The sequence below is a fragment of the Amborella trichopoda genome, chromosome 13 (assembly GCF_054954075.1).
Source record: "Amborella trichopoda isolate Santa Cruz 75 chromosome 13, AtrichopodaSantaCruz75HAP2 v2.0, whole genome shotgun sequence".
Classification (NCBI taxonomy): Eukaryota; Viridiplantae; Streptophyta; class Magnoliopsida; order Amborellales; family Amborellaceae; genus Amborella; species Amborella trichopoda.
In genome coordinates, this window is record NC_142348.1 from 22775120 (window position 1) to 22784491 (window position 9372).

The window sequence follows — 9372 nt, forward strand, 5'->3', positions numbered from 1 at the left end:
CTGCATGTGATGATGATCTCATGATAAAATCTTCATATTTGCCAATAAGAAGTGTTTTGTCAGGTTTTGATAATCATTCTTTAGTCATGCTTTATTTTGGATAAAATTATAAGATGGACTTTATGATTTGTTTTACGGCTATAAACATGACTTAGTAAGTAATTGAAGGTGAATGCTGTCAAAATGATTTATGAAGACTAAGCATATATTTAAAATTAAATTGGATCATTTGTAAAAAACCTAAGTTTTATTGTGAAAATATACCATGTCAAGAGTTTTAATATATATATAAAAAAAAACATTGGGCCTTGAAAGTGTTTTATGTACATATGAAGAGGTATCATTAATCTATGCACTATTTTGAAATACCTGCATGTCTTAACTCATGTTTTTATAGTACCGATTATGTGACCTGGTTTTGAGTTTTTTAGAATTCTCGATTACTTAAGACTATAAACCGTAGGGTATATCATAGGATGTCCATCTTGCTAGGTCTCCTTGATATGTGCTGTGTGGATTAGATAACTTGGTTTGTATGGGTATACTACCAAGAAGACTAGTGTGGCTGAACCTTTGTTATTCAAGAAGGTTTTTCATACTGTGAAACCAAACGAGCATTGAGTTACTATTTGGTATGAGACTTGCGATACTAACTCATGACATAAGCATGAGAATGTTGAGATAACATTTCTTATGTGTTATGTTTGAAGTGGGAGATGTTAACAATCCTATGATTATCTTTAGCTACTTGGATATTCAAATATACAAGTATCCTATTATGAAAGATCCAGATGAACTCAATATTCCAATGAGAGAGCCTGCTTGTGTTTGATGGTTCAGCTGGAACAATATACTATTGTTCACCTATGGAACCAGGATGCATGACGCTAGTTGTATAGCTGCAGAAGAGAGCAGCTTGATTGAATAATTGCTTTAAGCTCCTGAAGATACGACCCCATGCGATGAGGGTATGTGATGATCTTCTGCGACAACAAGTCTGTGATTCGCAATGAGACATGAAAGATGGACTATGACCACGTTTGAGATGAGATTCTAGCAGCAAAGAGATATGGGCGCTGCTTCCATAAATGCTTTGTGAAAGGATTGATGCAAAAAATCATGATTAATATAATAAGAGAGAATAAGTGAAACATGCTTGAGAGATAGATTGTAATTAAGGGGATGAAAAAGTGAGAAAGAGATATTCTAAGGTCTTCAAAGGCCAAGCGGGAGATGTTGGGTTTATGTGGTCACGGCCTTACGAGAGTTTGTAAAAGCATTTTATATAGTGGAACGTAAACTCAGTGGGAGTATGGTCTTGTGTGAACCATAATAGGCAAATGCTATTTGCTGATACTCAGACTAGGCTCGACGTACTAGGCCAGGCGAGTTTGAAAAACCCAAGGTACCTAGGCATAGGGATGTAATTGAAAAGAGTTTAGTGAGTTAGCCGTTGGTAATGTTGGAATATGTTTGGATGAGAGCTAAGGGATAGTATGAACCTTGTATGTGATGAATAGCCTCTAGAGATAGGGCTAAAACTTCATCGTTATATCCTCACATGATATATACATAGATAGTTGTGTTGAGATTCACCATTGAGAGTGAAGCGTGTACATGTGCGAGAGATGACCCCTATGCACAATTGAGTCGTGGTTGCATCATGGTCTAATGGACTATGATTTTGTCTTTAGGGGAGAAACTAAAATCCATATGCTGAGATTGCATCCTTTAGTCTATTGACTGACTTTGATGGTCCAATCATAAGCTTCTGCAATGGACTGTGGATTATGGGAACTGCTGGGTCAATTTAAAAAATCTAGGTTGATCGTGATACGCAGTTGAAGGTGGAGTGCTTTTTTGCATTGATAAATTCTTAGGCCTAGACAGATCCGATTCCCATCAAAATTAATTAATTTTAATTAATTTAGGTTATATGATTTCTAGAATGTTTATTTAAATTTTTGTGAATCTCTTGATATTTCATTTTTTTTCATCTGAATTTATGAATTAAGACAGTAATTTTCCAATGTTTTAAATATACATATGAGATTTAAAATTGTAAAATTCAAATTTTGTATTTTCTATAATTATGTGGGACCCTCTATAAAATATGGGATCCCATTTTACACATGTGGTAATTGAGTGGGGCCCATGAGAGGCCACCAAGGGGTGGCACACCCCACAAGTAAGGATTACTTGATCACCAAATAAGGTGATAATTATCTCATGCAAGTTGGCTTTCTAATTTTGGGAGACGTTAGCCTAATACAATGAAATATTTGAAATATTTAGTAAGTCTCATGAATCTAAGATTGTTTGATTCAAGAAATAAGAAATGGATATACTAAAATAGAAAGTAAGAAATATATTTTCATTATTTAAAGATTTGACGGGAATAGGTTTAGGAAAGGGAAGATAAGGTTCTAGCACCTTCTTTTGAATCTTGATGGTAACTTTCATTTGAATTTTGATGGTGGATCAAAGGAATGGATGTCTCACATCTCTCACCCTACAAGTCTCATGAGATCGACAATCAAGATTTGATCATGCTAATTATGGCAAATCCTAAGGCATATAAAATCTATAAATAGAGGTTCTCCCACCTCATAAATCTCTACACATCTCTATTTAAGAATTGTCTCTCTTCAAGATTTTTCTAAAGGAGGCACGCCCCAACTTAGAGCATCATCTCACTCTCTCTAAGTCTTTTAAGTGGTGCACCTCAACCTAGTTGATCTCTCTTGGGTTTGAAAAGGGGCGTAGCCCTAACTTCTTGAATCTATTGTTTGTGAGTAGCAAAGGGAAAGATCCTCTAGTTAGTAGATATCTCCCTCTCTCTTTGATTTCTATATCTCATCTCTCTAAAGGTTAAGCCAAAGGGGCTTGAGCAAGACTAAAATCAAGATCCATATGCCATTGAGAGAATTTTACTACAAGTAAGAGAATCAAGAGACCGAGCATTGATCCCGAGCACCATTGGAAAGAGGAGAATATGTGTGGGGTCCGGTTGAAGTTATCTCTAGCAATTTTACTTCTTTAAATTTTATTTTGTATTAGGCTTTTGTATTCCCAATTTTGTGTTGGGCTCTTTTATTCCCTTAAAGTAATGAGTCAAGGTTTTGACTCAAGAAATTGTATTCAATAAATATAGTAAGTGAGAATCGTATTTCTCTTTTTTTGTTTATTTGTTTGAAGAGTTATTTATTTGTAATTGGACATTGTGAGGGGTTTTATTGGTGTAAGAATAAAAAAAAAGAAAAATTTTAATTTATATATACCGCGCTTGATCAAATAGTCCAACTTTCAATGATATCATGCAACGTTTGTATAGCATTATAATGCAACAGGCTTCAAAAACAATGCTAGTTCCATTTGTTTGATCCCAAAGTTTAAATACATACTATTTTCATTCCATTGAACAATAACAAACAAATAAAATTTGAAAATGCATCATAGAAAGTGTTATTTTAGCCCAATCAACATAAGCTGTCCATTTTGTTAAGGTGCCTAGATCTAGGCCATGGAATGATTTTTCTCTTTTCAAAATTTTTAGACAGCTTTGTTATCATTAGATAAACAATGTTGAAAAAGATAAAAAATAGTTTTGAGTTCGTAAAGGCGTAGATCTTAAAGTTCATAAAATGGATGGTCTAGATTCAACGTTGGAGGGGACTCATTTTAACTATATTTATTATACAAATTGATTTTTTTTTTTTTTTAAATTGACTATTAGAATGGAGAGAAGGCATGTACAATTTTTGGTGTAATACAAATGCTACAAACATGGTTGTCTAGAAGTGTGGTTGCATAATATTACTATACAATTGTTGCATGAAATTATTCCCCGAAACTATCAACCTCAACGCCATTTTTTTTGCAACCATCCCTTAAGTAAAAATAGTAATTTTTTTAGATCAAAATAGCATTCATTTTAACCCGTGATTCCAAAATGTGATGCCAATATGTGTTGGTTTGGCACAAAAATGTGTCAGACCGGCGCAAGCCGAACCGGCACTACTTGAATAAAGAACCGACCCAACCCAAAAACAACTTTCTTAGAGAGGGTGAAAAACGTGGCTTAAAAAGAAAATGATTTAGTCCTAGAAAAACTTACTTTTTGACATTGACGGGTGGGTGAAAATGAAATTAGGAGTGTGATTTACGATCTATTGGAGGGCCATGCCTAGGAAAGAAAGGTTAAAAAGACATTTATAATTTTCCTTTTATTTTTCGACTGTATTTTGTAGTGGAGCTTCACTAAATTCCATAATGCCGTGTCCTTCTAAAATTTGACCCTAAGAGTTAAAGATAATCGAGCCTCTGTGCGTGTCGTGTGGATTGGGTATTTGACCAGGAAACTCGTGGAGTGAATGCAAGCACGCCATCATAATCCCTCCACCCCAGCCACACTGCATCCCTATCAATGGATTTTTTATGTACGTGGAGCAAGCTTACCCACTCGATAAAACTTTTCTTTACACCACAAGTATAGAGATTTTATATATGCCACCTCTCTCTCAACCGAATGAATGGCTAAGATAGCCCCATCAAAATATCACGCCTAAAAACTATTTTATTTTTAGTTTATTCTTACAAATCATATCATATCTACACCAAAGTTTGGACATGCCATACTCTCATAGAGTCACTTAAAAATACTTTTGAAAAGATAAACGAATCAAAGTACCCAAAAAAGTTCAGGGGTAATTTGGTCTTTTTTATTTTTTTATAAATATTTTTTAAATATTTTTTGTAGACGCCCCCCATTGAGATGTTGACCCACCAAATTTCAGGTTCATATGAAAATTTTGAAAGTCCAATTTTCATGCCCACATCTTCTCTTTTTCTTTCTTTTTTTTTTTAAAAAAAAATTAAAATAAAAATTTCATATTGGGGGTAATATAGAAAGAAAAAAGAAATTCAAAAAACAAAAATAACACCTCATCATAATGCAGCCAAAATATGGACCATGGGATAACATCAAATTTTTTCTGCGATGTATTTTGGGTCATTATGTTCGGGTTCTACTTTTTTTAATATTTCTTTTCTCATTTTTCCCCATTCAAAGCCTTAAACTTTTCAACCACCCACCAAAAAAACGGGTGTATTTAGACAATTCGAACTTCTAACTTCCAAACTACCCGAGCGCATTAATTATCTTGTATTTTGGTTGGTTAAAGATTTTGAGCTTAGAATCACTAAAACATATGTTTCGGGCAATTCAAAAGTCTTAATTATAGAACAGTTCAAATACATCAATTTTTATTTAGAGCAGTTTAAAAGTTAGACTTTCATTCTAAATAAGTGAAAATAACTCAAAAAATAAAAGAATATTATCATAAATATATCTTAATTTTAGCTTAATTGGAAAAAAAAAAACTCAAACTTTCGTAAACTTTGTTTACACTATTTTTTCTTATTTTCGGTTTTTTTTTGTTTTTACCAAAATAACATTCACGGTAGTCATATTACCCTGAAGAACATTACGGTACTTTAAGTACCGTAATATTTAGCGCATTTTATACGGTACTTTACGTATCGTAACAGTTGCATTTTATATGTTATTTTAACTACCGTAATGTTTGATGCATTTTATACGGCACTTTTAATACCATAATATCTCCACTTTTATGGATCGTTTGGATACTTGGAAATATATTGCTTGCGTAATACATTACCAAATGAATTGTTACCATTTGGGTAGTATTTAGATGCAACCAGGTAAATACATTGCTATTATTTGGCTATGTCCGGAAGAGATATGAGAAATTCATTATCAATATTTTACGAGCAATTACTTATAAACTATCATTTCTTTTTTTTTGTCACAAAATTCTACTGAAATACGGAATTAAAGTCATCATCACATCATTCCAAAAAGACTTTTTAATAATAACATCATCACTATTCTGAATAGATTTTTTAATAATAACTTTTACCATTCTAAAGTCATCATCACATCATTTCCTACTTATTTTGCATGTTTTTGGCACTTACATGGAATCACATTTCCTACTTATTTTGCATGTCTTTGGCACTTACATGGAATCACATGTTTTCTAACATGATTAAACTTTAGTTTCAACAAGATAAGTCATTGGAATAATATGATTGGAGTAACATGTTTTTATTGTGATAAGCCTTATTTTTATTTATTTTTTATAGAAATATTTCAAATCTCTTTATATAATTTTAAATAAGCAATAAATTTTGATACCAAATTCAAAAAATTTATGGTACAAGTTAAAAATTAAGAACGAAGTTTGATTAGTAAATGTTGGTAATTGTAGTAAAAAAATTTGAGGCATTGGAGGAGAGTAAAGAGGTATTCAATTGAGCTTTTACTAATCTCTTATGATGATTATATTATGTGAAATTTTTTATTACCATTGTGTTATGTAATTTCTCATTTGATTACCAATTATTATTGTTATTATTTTTGTTTTTATATGAGAGCTGATGGCTTCATATGATGGCTAGGACCCAAATTGTTACAAAGGTAGGTAGAAATGGATATGCACCGTAGAGTGTAGAATGACAGGAGAATGGATGTGCAGGTGAGAAAGAGAATGGAGGGAGATAGATGATTTTTTTGTGTAGAATGACAAGAGAATGGATGTGTAGGTGAGAAAGAGAATGGCGGGAGATAGATGATTTTTTTGTAAGTGGTGGGTAAGGAGAGAAAGAGAATGGCAGGAGATAGATGATTTTTTTTTGGTAAAAGATGAGCATAGTTAGATTACCCGTTAAGTGGAGTTAAGAGAAAAAGTAGATGTACATAGATGTACATAAGAGAGAGGGAGTATTTTGGGGAAATCTTATATAATTTAAACAGTTATAGGTGGACTTAAGAGAGAAAGTAGATGTACATAAGAGAGCTTATAGGTGAAGTTAAAGAAAGAAAGTAGATGTACATAGGAGAGAGGGAGCATTTTGGAGAAATTTTATATAATTTAAGCACTTATCGGTTATAAGTGGAGTTGAGAGAGAAAGTAGAAATGGATATGCTCAAGAGGGAAGGAAAATGAGAGGAGAATGGATGTACATAGGAGAGCGAATGGCAAGAGATAGTGGATTTGTTTTAGGCAAATAACGTGCTTAGATTACCCACACGTAATGGATTTCACAGCCATTTTGCTCGTAATAGATTTCACATATTCCCTTAAAGAGTGTGAACTCTTTACACAGCTTTTTACAATGGCGAACTCTCACACTCTGATGCATTTGGTGAATTGAGTTCGCAGAATTTGATGAGCCAAAAGTATTTTCAGAATTACATGACCTGCTAGAACTACCACCCTCTTTGTTCCTCTTCAGAATGCTTGCTGCTACTCTCAAACTTCTCAACCAACCCTTCTTTCGCTTCAAACCTTCTATAGAAATGCGAGACTCAACAAGATCTCGTCGCATGAAATGTTGCACAAATGGAGAGCGCCCAAGGTCTCTCTAAAATTCGTTGATGGTGACCAAACGATTAGAGCCTACTCTTCTCAGCCTGCTTAAAACTCGATTGCCACTTGTGTTATTGATGACGAATTCAGTGCCATTATCCAAGTTTCTTATTCTGCAAACCATATTTTCTCTATCATCATCAACTGAATTTATCTTATCCAAACCCCTACTCATGAATGAAGATCTACTCAACGAGAAATTGATTTCAAAATTGGAGCTCATTAGATCTGCCCCACTGTTCTCTTTTAACCTTTCAACGCTTGGTAGTTTGAGTGCAGTAATTAGAGATATTACGGTAATAAACGTGTCATATAAAATGCGTTAAACATTACGGTAGTTAAAGTACTATATAAAATGTAAACATTACAGTACTTAAAGTACCGTATAAAATGCGCTAAACATTACGGTACTTGAAGTACTGTATAAAATGGGCTAAACATTACGGTACTTAAAATACTGTTATATTTTTCACGATAATACGACTACCATGAAGGTCATTTTGATAATAAAAAAAAACCAAAAAAAGAAAAAAAAGAAGTGTAGACGAGATTTACGAAAGTTGAGAGTTTTTTTCCAATTAAACTATAATTAAATTATATTTCTGATAATTTTCCAAAAATAAATTAGACCTCGATAATGTTTAAAGAGGTAGACCGGTTCATTCTACCACTAACCCACTGGATCTGATTCCACTTGCCCGACTCAGTGCGGTGAATGAGCAAGCTGGCAAAACTTTCAGCATCATGCAAGTGAAAAAGCCTCACCTTCACTAGGGTTTGCATACACCAAGTTCCTCTCCCATAAAAATTCCGCCTCTCCTAAAGCACTCAACTTCCCCCATCAAACTTCACATTCTCTAGGGTTTAGCATCTTCCAAGGCCTAGGACAAAAACCACATCCATTGAAAGGCCTCAGTGAGAGTAGAGCGAACATTTAAATAATGTCTAGAATGGCGGTTTCAATATTGGAAATTTTTGTCTTTAAAATATGTTTTCATCTTTAATTATAAAATTTAAAGCTTAAAAAAGAATATGGATCGAGCAGATCTATGAAAACTTGAAAATTGACGGTCCAAAAATGCATTACAAGACGAGCTATTTTCAAAACTTGAAATCCATTTTTTTCTCATGTCTATGTATCTGATGTCGAGATAATCAATTTGAGTATATTTAGCCATCAAAACAACATCTTCTAGTGAAATATTTGATGTGCGCTCTAATTTCATTGTTTAGAGCCCCAACTCTATATAAACTTTTTTCATATATATATATATATATATATATATCGAAAATACTATGCAAGAAAAAACTTAGACCAAAATACCCCCAAAACGTTTATGGGGTATTTTGGTCAATTTTTTTTTTGTGGATAATGTTTTTTATATTTTTATTAGAAGAGCCTCAGTAAGATGTACATACCCTCCAAATTTCAGGTCATTTGCAATCTGTATAAAAAAAATAAAAAATAAAACACTACCAGACAATCGTGACCGCGTGATGAAATTTGGACGGTGATGAGAGTAGGCGAAATCGCTCTTCATTTTTGCCTATAGGCATTGAAAAGGCTTTTCCATATATATATATATATATATATATATATATATATATATATATATATATATATATATATATATATATATATATATAGAGGGCAATGATTTCATGCGACGGTTGTATAATAGTATAATGCAACGACACTGCTAGAAAACCATGTTTGTGGTATTTGTATGACCCAAAATTTTGCACACACATTCTCTTTATCTCAATAATCAATCTCAAAAAAAAAAAGTTCAATTTGAATCCAAGATTTGGTAAAAAAGAGTCCCCTCCAACAACGAATCTAGACCATTCATTTGGTGAATTTTAAGATCTTAGCCTTACTAATTCAAAATCATTTTTATCTTTTTTAACATCATTC

General features: G+C 33.0%; 1 long non-coding RNA gene across 1 annotated transcript; it reads right to left on the reverse strand.

The window, feature by feature from the left end:
• Window positions 1–7122: 7122 nt before the first annotated feature.
• LOC148779092 (uncharacterized) lies at window positions 7123–8692 on the reverse strand. Its single transcript, XR_016046983.1, has 2 exons — window positions 8220–8692; window positions 7123–7567 (listed from the first exon to the last, which is right to left on the reverse strand). It is a non-coding gene; the product is annotated as an uncharacterized LOC148779092 (long non-coding RNA).
• Window positions 8693–9372: the final 680 nt, after the last annotated feature.